We start from the raw sequence: 18801 nt of genomic DNA, 5'->3' as shown, positions 1-18801 counted from the left end.
TACTATTGCGCTTTGCACATGATCATTGCACTTTTGTTATTAAACAAAAATGTTTTCCCCATCTTTTGGTCTGATCATTATTCATTGCTCCATACCTGTGCATAGGCCAGATTAAAAAAGAATATGAAATATTAAGAATATATTTCATATTTGGTAAATTAAATAAGTGTATTCAGGATCATCACTGAATTGTGATAACATTAAATGAAGAAGAAATAGCCAATTTGTTTTAACTCATAAATTCAATTAATTTAACCCAACCTTGTTGACTAGTTAACCCAATTCTGTAGTCAATACAACAAAAATAGTGGGTTAGCAAAGTAACTCAACCGTGGTGTAAATATAACCAAAAGCTTTGTTTTAAATAACCCAGCAGTCTGGGTAAACGGGTAACCCAACATGTTTGGTTAAAACGTCGACCCATTTGGTTGGGTTATCCTAACTCAACGCTTGGTCGGTCCTATATTAAACCAGCAGTTGGTTTAAGATTGGGTTGTTTTTAACCGAGCATTTCTTGTACATAATATCCTAATGACACCATAACTGGACCGGTGTATTGATCTATTATTGCTATGTATTTTATTGTATTGCATTGTTTTTTATTAAACCGAACCATTAGAGAGAGATTCATTGTGTGAGTAGAGGTACATATAAAAACCAGGATCATTCCGTAAATGTGTTACCTCGTGTTTCACATATACTAAAATTGGAACGATACAGAGAAGATTAGCATGGCCCTCGCGCAGAGATGACACGCAAACTCGTGAAGCGTTCTAAATTTTAGTTTCTTATTAATATCTCTATTCTAATAATTGTAATAATAACTCATGGGTTGGGTATTCTTTCTGTTGAGACACCACCACCTAGTGGCGGAGTTGTGCGATGCAGCCAACACAGTCCTCTCCTTCTCTCGCTGCGTCCTGGTGAACCCGAGAACGGATTACCAGATAGTATTTTAGTTCCATGTACACCATTGAGAGCGTGGGATTCAAGCATGTCACCGTAACACTGTCCAAAGCATCAAACATACCACAGCGAGAGTGTCCTGCTGTTCAACTCATAGAGCTGGGCGCCCGGGCCATCAACCTCTGGTGTCCCAGCGCAAGGTCGCCAGGAACGTGGAGGGTGAGGTCCTCTGCCTCGATATCCTTTAAACTTTATTCAGAATCACAGTTTTAGTTTCATTTAGATCTTCAGCCCATGCTTGATAAAAAACATTGAATAGACTTTTCAAATTCAAAACCGTTTGCCCGCTAAAGCCAATCAAATTTGACCGACAAGTCGCCAAACAGGAAGTAAGCCCATATCTCAGCAGCCCTTTGCCATATTAAAACCAACCTTGGTACATAGACCCATGACCCCATCATGGTGACACTGAATGAATCTGGTGACCTTTGACCTTTAAGGGGCACTGTTATTAATGTCGATGTGTTTTGACTCCTCTCTCTTCACATGAGTATATTTAAAACTTACTTTCAATGTCAGGTGATACTATCAGACCTCCCCATATAGCTAGTATATTATTTCCTGCAGAAATATCCGCGACAGCCAATGATAATCGACCGCGAAGCCGCCAAACCTGAAACACACCAATATCTCTGCAGCACTTTGACATATCATAACCAAACTTGATAAATAGACCCATAACATCATCATGGGGACACTCAATGAATTTGGTGACCATTGACCTCTAGGGGGCGCTATAATTAATGAAGACGTGTTTTAACTCCTTTCTCTTCACATGAGTACATTTCAAACTTATTTTCAATGTCTGATGATACTGTCAGACCTCCCCATATAGCTTATGAATTATTTCTCATGGCAACATCAGAACTTGGCCACCATGTTGAAAGTTGTCAAAATCAGTTGTACATTTCCACAGGCCACAAATTATGTCCAATCTTCATGAAACTTGGCAGATATGATCTTCAAACCAAGTTGAACAAATGCATCAAACAGCTTTCTCAAATTCAAAACCGTTTGGCCGTGACAGCCAATCAAACATGGCGGCGCTCATTAATGGGTAGACACTGCACTCGTGTGGCGATAAGCGGTACTTAATGTATAATGCAACAATGACTATATTTACCATTCCGCCCACTTACAATATAAACTGCAATTCCCACTGGATTAGATGCTTCACGAACCACCTCCAGAACGGATGCTTGTTTATATTGTGTCTCTTTTAGGGATATTGTTCCGAATACCCCTATGTATTTGTGACATTTGTTCTGTCAGGCAGACTGTATTGCGCCCTTACCTCTAGGGGGGGTCATTTTCCCATTTGGTAAACATTGACGCGTACTCGCATAATGCTCATCACACCAGCTGTCGGTATTACCGATTACCGAGACGGTCGTCATGTTGCCCCCTGGCCGATTACGTCCGTCCGGCAGAATTAGTTTATCGAGTCCCATTATGCTTGACACCCACGTTACTGCTCGCAGCTATATTTGTTCAGTTATTGTTGCTATTGATATTGCTATTGTTACTATTGCGCTTTGCACATGATCATTGCACTTTTGTTATTAAACAAAAATGTTTTCCCCATCTTTTGGTCTGATCATTATTCATTGCTCCATACCTGTGCATAGGCCAGATTAAAAAAGAATATGAAATATTAAGAATATATTTCATATTTGGTAAATTAAATAAGTGTATTCAGGATCATCACTGAATTGTGATAACATTAAATGAAGAAGAAATAGCCAATTTGTTTTAACTCATAAATTCAATTAATTTAACCCAACCTTGTTGACTAGTTAACCCAATTCTGTAGTCAATACAACAAAAATAGTGGGTTAGCAAAGTAACTCAACCGTGGTGTAAATATAACCAAAAGCTTTGTTTTAAATAACCCAGCAGTCTGGGTAAACGGGTAACCCAACATGTTTGGTTAAAACGTCGACCCATTTGGTTGGGTTATCCTAACTCAACGCTTGGTCGGTCCTATATTAAACCAGCAGTTGGTTTAAGATTGGGTTGTTTTTAACCGAGCATTTCTTGTACATAATATCCTAATGACACCATAACTGGACCGGTGTATTGATCTATTATTGCTATGTATTTTATTGTATTGCATTGTTTTTTATTAAACCGAACCATTAGAGAGAGATTCATTGTGTGAGTAGAGGTACATATAAAAACCAGGATCATTCCGTAAATGTGTTACCTCGTGTTTCACATATACTAAAATTGGAACGATACAGAGAAGATTAGCATGGCCCTCGCGCAGAGATGACACGCAAACTCGTGAAGCGTTCTAAATTTTAGTTTCTTATTAATATCTCTATTCTAATAATTGTAATAATAACTCATGGGTTGGGTATTCTTTCTGTTGAGACACCACCACCTAGTGGCGGAGTTGTGCGATGCAGCCAACACAGTCCTCTCCTTCTCTCGCTGCGTCCTGGTGAACCCGAGAACGGATTACCAGATAGTATTTTAGTTCCATGTACACCATTGAGAGCGTGGGATTCAAGCATGTCACCGTAACACTGTCCAAAGTATCAAACATACCACAGCGAGAGTGTCCTGCTGTTCAACTCATAGAGCTGGGCGCCCGGGCCATCAACCTCTGGTGTCCCAGCGCAAGGTCGCCAGGAACGTGGAGGGTGAGGTCCTCTGCCTCGATATCCTTTAAACTTTATTCAGAATCACAGTTTTAGTTTCATTTAGATCTTCAGCCCATGCTTGATAAAAAACATTGAATAGACTTTTCAAATTCAAAACCGTTTGCCCGCTAAAGCCAATCAAATTTGACCGACAAGTCGCCAAACAGGAAGTAAGCCCATATCTCAGCAGCCCTTTGCCATATTAAAACCAACCTTGGTACATAGACCCATGACCCCATCATGGTGACACTGAATGAATCTGGTGACCTTTGACCTTTAAGGGGCACTGTTATTAATGTCGATGTGTTTTGACTCCTCTCTCTTCACATGAGTATATTTAAAACTTACTTTCAATGTCAGGTGATACTATCAGACCTCCCCATATAGCTAGTATATTATTTCCTGCAGAAATATCCGCGACAGCCAATGATAATCGACCGCGAAGCCGCCAAACCTGAAACACACCAATATCTCTGCAGCACTTTGACATATCATAACCAAACTTGATTAATAGACCCATAACATCATCATGGGGACACTCAATGAATTTGGTGACCATTGACCTCTAGGGGGCGCTATAATTAATGAAGACGTGTTTTAACTCCTTTCTCTTCACATGAGTACATTTCAAACTTATTTTCAATGTCTGATGATACTGTCAGACCTCCCCATATAGCTTATGAATTATTTCTCATGGCAACATCAGAACTTGGCCACCATGTTGAAAGTTGTCAAAATCAGTTGTACATTTCCACAGGCCACAAATTATGTCCAATCTTCATGAAACTTGGCAGATATGATCTTCAAACCAAGTTGAACAAATGCATCAAACAGCTTTCTCAAATTCAAAACCGTTTGGCCGTGACAGCCAATCAAACATGGCGGCGCTCATTAATGGGTAGACACTGCACTCGTGTGGCGATAAGCGGTACTTAATGTATAATGCAACAATGACTATATTTACCATTCCGCCCACTTACAATATAAACTGCAATTCCCACTGGATTAGATGCTTCACGAACCACCTCCAGAACGGATGCTTGTTTATATTGTGTCTCTTTTAGGGATATTGTTCCGAATACCCCTATGTATTTGTGACATTTGTTCTGTCAGGCAGACTGTATTGCGCCCTTACCTCTAGGGGGGGTCATTTTCCCATTTGGTAAACATTGACGCGTACTCGCATAATGCTCATCCCACCAGCTGTCGGTATTACCGATTACCGAGACGGTCGTCATGTTGCCCCCTGGCCGATTACGTCCGTCCGGCAGAATTAGTTTATCGAGTCCCATTATGCTTGACACCCACGTTACTGCTCGCAGCTATATTTGTTCAGTTATTGTTGCTATTGATATTGCTATTGTTACTATTGCGCTTTGCACATGATCATTGCACTTTTGTTATTAAACAAAAATGTTTTCCCCATCTTTTGGTCTGATCATTATTCATTGCTCCATACCTGTGCATAGGCCAGATTAAAAAAGAATATGAAATATTAAGAATATATTTCATATTTGGTAAATTAAATAAGTGTATTCAGGATCATCACTGAATTGTGATAACATTAAATGAAGAAGAAATAGCCAATTTGTTTTAACTCATAAATTCAATTAATTTAACCCAACCTTGTTGACTAGTTAACCCAATTCTGTAGTCAATACAACAAAAATAGTGGGTTAGCAAAGTAACTCAACCGTGGTGTAAATATAACCAAAAGCTTTGTTTTAAATAACCCAGCAGTCTGGGTAAACGGGTAACCCAACATGTTTGGTTAAAACGTCGACCCATTTGGTTGGGTTATCCTAACTCAACGCTTGGTCGGTCCTATATTAAACCAGCAGTTGGTTTAAGATTGGGTTGTTTTTAACCGAGCATTTCTTGTACATTATATCCTAATGACACCATAACTGGACCGGTGTATTGATCTATTATTGCTATGTATTTTATTGTATTGCATTGTTTTTTATTAAACCGAACCATTAGAGAGAGATTCATTGTGTGAGTAGAGGTACATATAAAAACCAGGATCATTCCGTAAATGTGTTACCTCGTGTTTCACATATACTAAAATTGGAACGATACAGAGAAGATTAGCATGGCCCTCGCGCAGAGATGACACGCAAACTCGTGAAGCGTTCTAAATTTTAGTTTCTTATTAATATCTCTATTCTAATAATTGTAATAATAACTCATGGGTTGGGTATTCTTTCTGTTGAGACACCACCACCTAGTGGCGGAGTTGTGCGATGCAGCCAACACAGTCCTCTCCTTCTCTCGCTGCGTCCTGGTGAACCCGAGAACGGATTACCAGATAGTATTTTAGTTCCATGTACACCATTGAGAGCGTGGGATTCAAGCATGTCACCGTAACACTGTCCAAAGTATCAAACATACCACAGCGAGAGTGTCCTGCTGTTCAACTCATAGAGCTGGGCGCCCGGGCCATCAACCTCTGGTGTCCCAGCGCAAGGTCGCCAGGAACGTGGAGGGTGAGGTCCTCTGCCTCGATATCCTTTAAACTTTATTCAGAATCACAGTTTTAGTTTCATTTAGATCTTCAGCCCATGCTTGATAAAAAACATTGAATAGACTTTTCAAATTCAAAACCGTTTGCCCGCTAAAGCCAATCAAATTTGACCGACAAGTCGCCAAACAGGAAGTAAGCCCATATCTCAGCAGCCCTTTGCCATATTAAAACCAACCTTGGTACATAGACCCATGACCCCATCATGGTGACACTGAATGAATCTGGTGACCTTTGACCTTTAAGGGGCACTGTTATTAATGTCGATGTGTTTTGACTCCTCTCTCTTCACATGAGTATATTTAAAACTTACTTTCAATGTCAGGTGATACTATCAGACCTCCCCATATAGCTAGTATATTATTTCCTGCAGAAATATCCGCGACAGCCAATGATAATCGACCGCGAAGCCGCCAAACCTGAAACACACCAATATCTCTGCAGCACTTTGACATATCATAACCAAACTTGATTAATAGACCCATAACATCATCATGGGGACACTCAATGAATTTGGTGACCATTGACCTCTAGGGGGCGCTATAATTAATGAAGACGTGTTTTAACTCCTTTCTCTTCACATGAGTACATTTCAAACTTATTTTCAATGTCTGATGATACTGTCAGACCTCCCCATATAGCTTATGAATTATTTCTCATGGCAACATCAGAACTTGGCCACCATGTTGAAAGTTGTCAAAATCAGTTGTACATTTCCACAGGCCACAAATTATGTCCAATCTTCATGAAACTTGGCAGATATGATCTTCAAACCAAGTTGAACAAATGCATCAAACAGCTTTCTCAAATTCAAAACCGTTTGGCCGTGACAGCCAATCAAACATGGCGGCGCTCATTAATGGGTAGACACTGCACTCGTGTGGCGATAAGCGGTACTTAATGTATAATGCAACAATGACTATATTTACCATTCCGCCCACTTACAATATAAACTGCAATTCCCACTGGATTAGATGCTTCACGAACCACCTCCAGAACGGATGCTTGTTTATATTGTGTCTCTTTTAGGGATATTGTTCCGAATACCCCTATGTATTTGTGACATTTGTTCTGTCAGGCAGACTGTATTGCGCCCTTACCTCTAGGGGGGGTCATTTTCCCATTTGGTAAACATTGACGCGTACTCGCATAATGCTCATCCCACCAGCTGTCGGTATTACCGATTACCGAGACGGTCGTCATGTTGCCCCCTGGCCGATTACGTCCGTCCGGCAGAATTAGTTTATCGAGTCCCATTATGCTTGACACCCACGTTACTGCTCGCAGCTATATTTGTTCAGTTATTGTTGCTATTGATATTGCTATTGTTACTATTGCGCTTTGCACATGATCATTGCACTTTTGTTATTAAACAAAAATGTTTTCCCCATCTTTTGGTCTGATCATTATTCATTGCTCCATACCTGTGCATAGGCCAGATTAAAAAAGAATATGAAATATTAAGAATATATTTCATATTTGGTAAATTAAATAAGTGTATTCAGGATCATCACTGAATTGTGATAACATTAAATGAAGAAGAAATAGCCAATTTGTTTTAACTCATAAATTCAATTAATTTAACCCAACCTTGTTGACTAGTTAACCCAATTCTGTAGTCAATACAACAAAAATAGTGGGTTAGCAAAGTAACTCAACCGTGGTGTAAATATAACCAAAAGCTTTGTTTTAAATAACCCAGCAGTCTGGGTAAACGGGTAACCCAACATGTTTGGTTAAAACGTCGACCCATTTGGTTGGGTTATCCTAACTCAACGCTTGGTCGGTCCTATATTAAACCAGCAGTTGGTTTAAGATTGGGTTGTTTTTAACCGAGCATTTCTTGTACATAATATCCTAATGACACCATAACTGGACCGGTGTATTGATCTATTATTGCTATGTATTTTATTGTATTGCATTGTTTTTTATTAAACCGAACCATTAGAGAGAGATTCATTGTGTGAGTAGAGGTACATATAAAAACCAGGATCATTCCGTAAATGTGTTACCTCGTGTTTCACATATACTAAAATTGGAACGATACAGAGAAGATTAGCATGGCCCTCGCGCAGAGATGACACGCAAACTCGTGAAGCGTTCTAAATTTTAGTTTCTTATTAATATCTCTATTCTAATAATTGTAATAATAACTCATGGGTTGGGTATTCTTTCTGTTGAGACACCACCACCTAGTGGCGGAGTTGTGCGATGCAGCCAACACAGTCCTCTCCTTCTCTCGCTGCGTCCTGGTGAACCCGAGAACGGATTACCAGATAGTATTTTAGTTCCATGTACACCATTGAGAGCGTGGGATTCAAGCATGTCACCGTAACACTGTCCAAAGTATCAAACATACCACAGCGAGAGTGTCCTGCTGTTCAACTCATAGAGCTGGGCGCCCGGGCCATCAACCTCTGGTGTCCCAGCGCAAGGTCGCCAGGAACGTGGAGGGTGAGGTCCTCTGCCTCGATATCCTTTAAACTTTATTCAGAATCACAGTTTTAGTTTCATTTAGATCTTCAGCCCATGCTTGATAAAAAACATTGAATAGACTTTTCAAATTCAAAACCGTTTGCCCGCTAAAGCCAATCAAATTTGACCGACAAGTCGCCAAACAGGAAGTAAGCCCATATCTCAGCAGCCCTTTGCCATATTAAAACCAACCTTGGTACATAGACCCATGACCCCATCATGGTGACACTGAATGAATCTGGTGACCTTTGACCTTTAAGGGGCACTGTTATTAATGTCGATGTGTTTTGACTCCTCTCTCTTCACATGAGTATATTTAAAACTTACTTTCAATGTCAGGGGATACTATCAGACCTCCCCATATAGCTAGTATATTATTTCCTGCAGAAATATCCGCGACAGCCAATGATAATCGACCGCGAAGCCGCCAAACCTGAAACACACCAATATCTCTGCAGCACTTTGACATATCATAACCAAACTTGATAAATAGACCCATAACATCATCATGGGGACACTCAATGAATTTGGTGACCATTGACCTCTAGGGGGCGCTATAATTAATGAAGACGTGTTTTAACTCCTTTCTCTTCACATGAGTACATTTCAAACTTATTTTCAATGTCTGATGATACTGTCAGACCTCCCCATATAGCTTATGAATTATTTCTCATGGCAACATCAGAACTTGGCCACCATGTTGAAAGTTGTCAAAATCAGTTGTACATTTCCACAGGCCACAAATTATGTCCAATCTTCATGAAACTTGGCAGATATGATCTTCAAACCAAGTTGAACAAATGCATCAAACAGCTTTCTCAAATTCAAAACCGTTTGGCCGTGACAGCCAATCAAACATGGCGGCGCTCATTAATGGGTAGACACTGCACTCGTGTGGCGATAAGCGGTACTTAATGTGTAATGCAACAATGACTATATTTACCATTCCGCCCACTTACAATATAAACTGCAATTCCCACTGGATTAGATGCTTCACGAACCACCTCCAGAACGGATGCTTGTTTATATTGTGTCTCTTTTAGGGATATTGTTCCGAATACCCCTATGTATTTGTGACATTTGTTCTGTCAGGCAGACTGTATTGCGCCCTTACCTCTAGGGGGGGTCATTTTCCCATTTGGTAAACATTGACGCGTACTCGCATAATGCTCATCACACCAGCTGTCGGTATTACCGATTACCGAGACGGTCGTCATGTTGCCCCCTGGCCGATTACGTCCGTCCGGCAGAATTAGTTTATCGAGTCCCATTATGCTTGACACCCACGTTACTGCTCGCAGCTATATTTGTTCAGTTATTGTTGCTATTGATATTGCTATTGTTACTATTGCGCTTTGCACATGATCATTGCACTTTTGTTATTAAAAAAAAATGTTTTCCCAATCTTTTGGTCCGATCATTATTCATTGCTCCATACCTGTGCATAGGCCAGATTAAAAAAGAATATGAAATATTAAGAATATATTTCATATTTGGTAAATTAAATAAGTGTATTCAGGATCATCACTGAATTGTGATAACATTAAATGAAGAAGAAATAGCCAATTTGTTTTAACTCATAAATTCAATTAATTTAACCCAACCTTGTTGACTAGTTAACCCAATTCTGTAGTCAATACAACAAAAATAGTGGGTTAGCAAAGTAACTCAACTGTGGTGTAAATATAACCAAAAGCTTTGTTAAAATAACCCAGCAGTCTGGGTAAACGGGTAACCCAACATGTTTGGTTAAAACGTCGTCCCATTTGGTTGGGTTATCCTAACTCAACACTTGGTCGGTCCTATATTAAACCAGCAGTTGGTTTAAGATTGGGTTGTTTTTAACGGAGCATTTCTTGTACAAAATATCCTAATGACACCATAACTGGACCGGTGTATTGATCTATTATTGCTATGTATTTTATTGTATTGCAGTGTTTTTTATTAAACCGAACCATTAGAGAGAGATTCATTGTGTGAGTAGAGGTACATATAAAAACCAGGATCATTCCATGAATGTGTTACCTCGTGTTTCACATATACTAAAATTGGAACGATACAGAGAAGATTAGCATGGCCCTCGCGCAGAGATGACACGCAAACTCGTGAAGCGTTCTAAATTTTAGTTTCTTATTAATATCTCTATTCTAATAATTGTAATAATAACTCATGGGTTGGGTATTCTTTCTGTGAGACACCGCCCCCTAGTGGCGGAGTTGTGCGATGCAGCCAACACAGTCCTCTCCTTCTCTCGCTGCGTCCTGGTGAACCCGAGAACGGATTACGAGATAGTATTTTAGTTCCATGTACACCATTGAGAGCGTGGGATTCAAGCATGTCACCGTAACACTGTCCAAAGCATCAAACATACCACAGCGAGAGTGTCCTGCTGTTCAACTCATAGAGCTGGGCGCCCGGGTCATCAACCTCTGGTGTCCCAGCGCAAGGTCGCCAGGAACGTGGAGGGTGAGGTCCTCTGCCTCGATATCCTTTAAACTTTATTCAGAATCACAGTTTTAGTTTCATTTAGATCTTCAGCCCATGCTTGATAAAAAACATTGAATAGACTTTTCAAATTCAAAACCGTTTGCCCGCTAAAGCCAATCAAATTTGACCGCCAAGTCGCCAAACAGGAAGTAAGCCCATATCTCAGCAGCCCTTTGCCATATTAAAACCAACCTTGGTACATAGACCCATGACCCCATCATGGTGACACTGAATGAATCTGGTGACCTTTGACCTTTAAGGGGCACTGTTATTAATGTCGATGTGTTTTGACTCCTCTCTCTTCACATGAGTATATTTTAAACTTACTTTCAATGTCAGGTGATACTTTCAGACCTCCCCATATAGCTAGTATATTATTTCCTGCAGAAATATCCGCGACAGCCAATGATAATCGACCGCGAAGCCGCCAAACCTGAAACACACCAATATCTCTGCAGCACTTTGACATATCATAACCAAACTTGATAAATAGACCCATAACATCATCATGGGGACACTCAATGAATTTGGTGACCATTGACCTCTAGGGGGCGCTATAATTAATGAAGACGTTTTTTAACTCCTTTCTCTTCACATGAGTACATTTCTAACTTATTTTCAATGTCTGATGATACTGTCAGACCTCCCCATATAGCTTATGAATTATTTCTTATGGCAACATCAGAACTTGGCCACCATGTTGAAAGTTGTCAAAATCAGTTGTACATTTCCACAGGCCACAAATTATGTCCATTCTTCATGAAACTTGGCAGATATGATCTTCAAACCAAGTTGAACAAATGCATCAAACAGCTTTCTCAAATTCAAAACCGTTTGGCCGTGACAGCCAATCAAACATGGCGGCGCTCATTAATGGGTAGACACTGCACTCGTGTGGCGATAAGCGGTACTTAATGTATAATGCAACAATGACTATATTTACCATTCCGCCCACTTACAATATAAACTGCAATTCCCACTGGATTAGATGCTTCACGAACCACCTCCAGAACGGATGCTTGTTTATATTGTGTCTCTTTTAGGGATATTGTTCCGAATACCCCTATGTATTTGTGACATTTGTTCTGTCAGACAGACTGTATTGCGCCCTTACCTCTAGGGGGGGTAATTTTCCCATTTGGTAAACATTGACGCGTACTCGCATAATGCTCATCCCACCAGCTGTCGGTATTACCGATTACCGAGACGGTCGTCATGTTGCCCCCTGGCCGATTACGTCCGTCCGGCAGAATTAGTTTATCGAGTCCCATTATGCTTGACACCCACGTTACTGCTCGCAGCTATATTTGTTCAGTTATTGTTGCTATTGATATTGCCATTGTTACTATTGCGCTTTGCACATGATCATTGCACTTTTGTTATTAAAAAAAAATGTTTTCCCCATCTTTTGGTCTGATCATTATTCATTGCTCCATACCTGTGCATAGGCCAGATTAAAAAATAATATGAAAAATTAAGAATATATTTCATATTTGGTAAATTAAATAAGTGTATTCAGGATCATCACTGAATTGTGATAACATTAAATAAAGAAGAAATAGCCAATTTGTTTTAACTCATGAATTCAATTAATTTAACCCAACCTTGTTGACTAGTTAACCCAATTCTGTAGTCAATACAACAAAAATACTGGGTTAGCAAAGTAACTCAACTGTGGTGTAAATATAACCAAAAGCTTTGTTAAAATAACCCAGCAGTCTGGGTAAACGGGTAACCCAACATGTTTGGTTAAAACGTCGACCCATTTGGTTGGGTTATCCCAACTCAACGCTTGGTCGGTCCTATATTAAACCAGCAGTTGGTTTAAGATTGGGTTGTTTTTAACCGAGCATTTCTTGTACATAATATCCTAATGACACCATAACTGGACCGGTGTATTGATCTATTATTGCTATGTATTTTATTGTATTGCAGTGTTTTTTATTAAACCGAACCATTAGAGAGAGATTCATTGTGTGAGTAGAGGTACATATAAAAACCAGGATCATTCCGTAAATGTGTTACCTCGTGTTTCACATATACTAAAATTGGAACGATACAGAGAAGATTAGCATGGCCCTCGCGCAGAGATGACACGCAAACTCGTGAAGCGTTCTAAATTTTAGTTTCTTATTAATATCTCTATTCTAATAATTGTAATAATAACTCATGGGTTGGGTATTCTTTCTGTTGAGACACCGCCCCCTAGTGGCGGAGTTGTGCGATGCAGCCAACACAGTCCTCTCCTTCTCTCGCTGCGTCCTGGTGAACCCGAGAACGGATTACGAGATAGTATTTTAGTTCCATGTACACCATTGAGAGCGTGGGATTCAAGCATGTCACCGTAACACTGTCCAAAGCATCAAACATACCACAGCGAGAGTGTCCTGCTGTTCAACTCATAGAGCTGGGCGCCCGGGTCATCAACCTCTGGTGTCCCAGCGCAAGGTCGCCAGGAACGTGGAGGGTGAGGTCCTCTGCCTCGATATCCTTTAAACTTTATTCAGAATCACAGTTTTAGTTTCATTTAGATCTTCAGCCCATGCTTGATAAAAAACATTGAATAGACTTTTCAAATTCAAAACCGTTTGCCCGCTAAAGCCAATCAAATTTGACAGCCAAGTCGTCAATCAGGAAGTAAGCCCATATCTCAGCAGCCCTTTGCCATATTAAAACCAACCTTGGTACATAGACCCATGACTCCATCATGGTGACACTGAATGAATCTGGTGACCTTTGACCTTTAAGGGGCACTGTTATTAATGTCGATGTGTTTTGACTCCTCTCTCTTCACATGAGTATATTTAAAACTTACTTTCAATGTCAGGTGATACTATCAGACCTCCCCATATAGCTAGTATATTATTTCCTGCAGAAATATCCGCGACAACCAATGATAATCGACCGCGAAGCCGCCAAACCTGAAACTCACCAATATCTCTGCAGCACTTTGACATATCATTACCAAACTTGATAAATAGACCCATAACATCATCATGGGGACACTCAATGAATTTGGTGACCATTGACCTCTAGGGGGCGCTATAATTAATGAAGACGTGTTTTAACTCCTTTCTCTTCACATGAGTACATTTCAAACTTATTTTCAATGTCTGATGATACTGTCAGACCTCCCCATATAGCTTATAAATTATTTCTCATGGCAACATCAGAACTTGGCCACCATGTTGAAAGTTGTCAAAATCAGTTGTACATTTCCACAGGCCACAAATTATGTCCAATCTTCATGAAACTTAGCAGATATGATCTTCAAACAAAGTTGAACAAATACGTCAAGCAGCTTTCTCAAATTCAAAACCGTTTGGCCGTGACAGCCAATCAAACATGGCGGCGCTCATTAATGGGTAGACACTGCACTCGTGTGGCGATAAGCGGTACTTAATGTATAATGCAACAATGACTATATTTACCATTCCGCCCACTTACAATATAAACTGCAATTCCCACTGGATTAGATGCTTCACGAACCACCTCCAGAACGGATGCTTGTTTATATTGTGTCTCTTTTAGGGATATTGTTCCGAATACCCCTATGTATTTGTGACATTTGTTCTGTCAGGCAGACTGTATTGCGCCCTTACCTCTAGGGGGGGTCATTTTCCCATTTGGTAAACATTGACGCGTACTCGCATAATGCTCATCCCACCAGCTGTCGGTATTACCGATTACCGAGACGGTCGTCATGTTGCCCCCTGGCCGATTACGTCCGTCCGGCAGAATTAGTTTATCGAGTCCCATTATGCTTGCCACCCACGTTACTGCTCGCAGCTATATTTGTTCAGTTATTGTTGCTATTGATATTGCTATTGTTACTATTGCGCTTTGCACATGATCATTGCACTTTTGTTATTAAAAAAAAAGGTTTTCCCCATCTTTTGGTCTGATCATTATTCATTGCTCCATACCTGTGCATAGGCCAGATTAAAAAAGAATATGAAATATTAAGAATATATTTCATATTTGGTAAATTAAATAAGTGTATTCAGGATCATCACTGAATTGTGATAACATTAAATAAAGAAGAAATAGCCAATTTGTTTTAACTCATATATTCAATTAATTTAACCCAACCTTGTTGACTAGTTAACCCAATTCTGTAGTCAATACAACAAAAATACTGGGTTAGCAAAGTAACTCAACTGTGGTGTAAATATAACCAAAAGCTTTGTTTTAAATAACCCAGCAGTCTGGGTAAACGGGTAACCCAACATGTTTGGTTAAAACGTCGACCCATTTGGTTGGGTTATCCTAACTCAACGCTTGGTCGGTCCTATATTAAACCAGCAGTTGGTTTAAGATTGGGTTGTTTTTAACCGAGCATTTCTTGTACATAATATCCTAATGACACCATAACTGGACCGGTGTATTGATCTATTATTGCTATGTATTTTATTGTATTGCAGTGTTTTTAATTAAACCGAACCATTAGAGAGAGATTCATTGTGTGAGTAGAGGTACATATAAAAACCAGGATCATTCCGTAAATGTGTTACCTCGTGTTTCACATATACTAAAATTGGAACGATACAGAGAAGATTAGCATGGCCCTCGCGGAGAGATGACACGCAAACTCGTGAAGCGTTCTAAATTTTAGTTTCTTATTAATATCTCTATTCTAATAATTGTAATAATAACTCATGGGTTGGGTATTCTTTCTGTTGAGACACCGCCCCCTAGTGGCGGAGTTGTGCGATGCAGCCAACACAGTCCTCTCCTTCTCTCGCTGCGTCCTGGTGAACCCGAGAACGGATTACGAGATAGTATTTTAGTTCCATGTACACCATTGAGAGCGTGGGATTCAAGCATGTCACCGTAACACTGTCCAAAGCATCAAACATACCACAGCGAGAGTGTCCTGCTGTTCAACTCATAGAGCTGGGCGCCCGGGCCATCAACCTCTGGTGTCCCAGCGCAAGGTCGCCAGGAACGTGGAGGGTGAGGTCCTCTGCCTCGATATCCTTTAAACTTTATTCAGAATCACAGTTTTAGTTTCATTTAGATCTTCAGCCCATGCTTGATAAAAAACATTGAATAGACTTTTCAAATTCAAAACCGTTTGCCCGCTAAAGCCAATCAAATTTGACAGCCAAGTCGTCAATCAGGAAGTAAGCCCATATCTCAGCAGCCCTTTGCCATATTAAAACCAACCTTGGTACATAGACCCATGACTCCATCATGGTGACACTGAATGAATCTGGTGACCTTTGACCTTTAAGGGGCACTGTTATTAATGTCGATGTGTTTTGACTCCTCTCTCTTCACATGAGTATATTTAAAACTTACTTTCAATGTCAGGTGATACTATCAGACCTCCCCATATAGCTAGTATATTATTTCCTGCAGAAATATCCGCGACAGCCAAGGATAATCGACCGCGAAGCCGCCAAACCTGAAACACACCAATATCTCTGCAGCACTTTGACATATCATGACCAAACTTGATATATAGACCCACAACATCATCATGTTGACACTCAATGAATTTGGTGACCATTGACCTCTAGGGGGCGCTATAATTAATGAAGACGTGTTTTAACTCCTTTCTCTTCACATGAGTACATTTCAAACTTATTTTCAATGTCTGATGATACTGTCAGACCTCCCCATATAGCTTATAAATTATTTCTCATGGCAACATCAGAACTTGGCCACCATGTTGAAAGTTGTCAAAATCAGTTGTACATTTCCACAGGCCACAAATTATGTCCAATCTTCATGAAACTTGGCAGATATGATCTTCAAACCAAGTTGAACAAATACGTCAAGCAGCTTTCTCAAATTCAAAACCGTTTGGCCGTGACAGCCAATCAAACATGGCGGCGCTCATTAATGGGTAGACACTGCACTCGTGTGGCGATAAGCGGTACTTAATCTATAATGCAACAATGACTATATTTACCATTCCGCCCACTTACAATATAAACTGCAATTCCCACTGGATTAGATGCTTCACGAACCACCTCCAGAACGGATGCTTGTTTATATTGTGTCTCTTTTAGGGATATTGTTCCGAATACCCCTATGTATTTGTGACATTTGTTCTGTCAGGCAGACTGTATTGCGCCCTTACCTCTAGGGGGGGTCATTTTCCCATTTGGTAAACATTGACGCGTACTCGCATAATGCTCATCCCACCAGCTGTCGGTATTACCGATTACCGAGACGGTCGTCATGTTGCCCCCTGGCCGATTACGTCCGTCCGGCAGAATTAGTTTATCGAGTCCCATTATGCTTGCCACCCACGTTACTGCTCGCAGCTATATTTGTTCAGTTATTGTTGCTATTGATATTGCTATTGTTACTATTGCGCTTTGCACATGATCATTGCACTTTTGTTATTAAAAAAAAAGGTTTTCCCCATCTTTTGGTCTGATCATTATTCATTGCTCCATACCTGTGCATTGGCCAGATTAAAAAAGAATATGAAATATTAAGAATATATTTCATATTTGGTAAATTAAATAAGTGTATTCAGGATCATCACTGAATTGTGATAACATTAAATAAAGAAGAAATAGCCAATTTGTTTTAACTCATATATTCAATTAATTTAACCCAACCTTGTTGACTAGTTAACCCAATTCTGTAGTCAATACAACAAAAATAGTGGGTTAGCAAAGTAACTCAACTGTGGTGTAAATATAACCAAAAGCTTTGTTAAAATAACCCAGCAGTCTGGGTAAACGGGTAACCCAACATGTTTGGTTAAAACGTCGTCCCATTTGGTTGGGTTATCCTAACTCAACACTTGGTCGGTCCTATATTAAACCAGCAGTTGGTTTAAGATTGGGTTGTTTTTAACCGAGCATTTCTTGTACAAAATATCCTAATGACACCATAACTGGACCGGTGTATTGATCTATTATTGCTATGTATTTTATTGTATTGCAGTGTTTTTTATTAAACCGAACCATTAGAGAGAGATTCATTGTGTGAGTAGAGGTACATATAAAAACCAGGATCATTCCATGAATGTGTTACCTCGTGTTTCACATATACTAAAATTGGAACGATACAGAGAAGATTAGCATGGCACTCGCGCAGAGATGACACGCAAACTCGTGAAGCGTTCTAAATTTTAGTTTCTTATTAATATCTCTATTCTAATAATTGTAATAATAACTCATGGGTTGGGTATTCTTTCTGTGAGACACCGCCCCCTAGTGGCGGAGTTGTGCGATGCAGCCAACACAGTCCTCTCCTTCTCTCGCTGCGTCCTGGTGAACCCGAGAACGGATTACGAGATAGTATTTTAGTTCCATGTACACCATTGAGAGCGTGGGATTCAAGCATGTCACCGTAACACTGTCCAAAGCATCAAACATACCACAGCGAGAGTGTCCTGCTGTTCAACTCATAGAGCTGGGCGCCCGGGTCATCAACCTCTGGTGTCCCAGCGCAAGGTCGCCAGGAACGTGGAGGGTGAGGTCCTCTGCCTCGATATCCTTTAAACTTTATTCAGAATCACAGTTTTAGTTTCATTTAGATCTTCAGCCCATGCTTGATAAAAAACATTGAATAGACTTTTCAAATTCAAAACCGTTTGCCCGCTAACAATCGGCATTACCGATTACCGAGACGGTCGTCATGTTGCCCCCTGGCCGATTACGTCCGTCCGGCAGAATTAGTTTATCGAGTCCCATTATGCTTGACACCCACGTTACTGCTCGCAGCTATATT

General features: G+C 40.2%; 8 non-coding genes across 8 annotated transcripts; all 8 read left to right on the top strand.

Moving 5' to 3' along the window:
- The first annotated feature begins 676 nt into the window (after positions 1-676).
- On the top strand, positions 677-783 carry LOC132462200 (U6 spliceosomal RNA). The gene has a single exon (XR_009526761.1). It is a non-coding gene; the product is annotated as a U6 spliceosomal RNA (small nuclear RNA).
- Positions 784-3165: 2382 nt separating this feature from the next.
- Positions 3166-3272, top strand: LOC132462199 (U6 spliceosomal RNA). Its single transcript, XR_009526760.1, has one exon. It is a non-coding gene; the product is annotated as a U6 spliceosomal RNA (small nuclear RNA).
- Positions 3273-5654: 2382 nt separating this feature from the next.
- LOC132462198 (U6 spliceosomal RNA) lies at positions 5655-5761 on the top strand. The gene has a single exon (XR_009526759.1). It is a non-coding gene; the product is annotated as a U6 spliceosomal RNA (small nuclear RNA).
- A 2382-nt stretch (positions 5762-8143) lies between these two features.
- LOC132462197 (U6 spliceosomal RNA) lies at positions 8144-8250 on the top strand. Its single transcript, XR_009526758.1, has one exon. It is a non-coding gene; the product is annotated as a U6 spliceosomal RNA (small nuclear RNA).
- Positions 8251-10631: 2381 nt separating this feature from the next.
- LOC132462196 (U6 spliceosomal RNA) lies at positions 10632-10738 on the top strand. Its single transcript, XR_009526757.1, has one exon. It is a non-coding gene; the product is annotated as a U6 spliceosomal RNA (small nuclear RNA).
- A 2380-nt stretch (positions 10739-13118) lies between these two features.
- Positions 13119-13225, top strand: LOC132462195 (U6 spliceosomal RNA). The gene has a single exon (XR_009526756.1). It is a non-coding gene; the product is annotated as a U6 spliceosomal RNA (small nuclear RNA).
- Positions 13226-15607: 2382 nt separating this feature from the next.
- Positions 15608-15714, top strand: LOC132462217 (U6 spliceosomal RNA). The gene has a single exon (XR_009526777.1). It is a non-coding gene; the product is annotated as a U6 spliceosomal RNA (small nuclear RNA).
- Positions 15715-18095: 2381 nt separating this feature from the next.
- Positions 18096-18202, top strand: LOC132462219 (U6 spliceosomal RNA). Its single transcript, XR_009526779.1, has one exon. It is a non-coding gene; the product is annotated as a U6 spliceosomal RNA (small nuclear RNA).
- Positions 18203-18801: the final 599 nt, after the last annotated feature.

Source organism: Gadus macrocephalus, chromosome 7 (assembly GCF_031168955.1).
Source record: "Gadus macrocephalus chromosome 7, ASM3116895v1".
Classification (NCBI taxonomy): domain Eukaryota; kingdom Metazoa; phylum Chordata; class Actinopteri; order Gadiformes; family Gadidae; genus Gadus; species Gadus macrocephalus.
The sequence above is the reverse complement of the archived record's forward strand: the minus strand, read 5'-3'. Positions and strand labels throughout refer to the sequence as shown.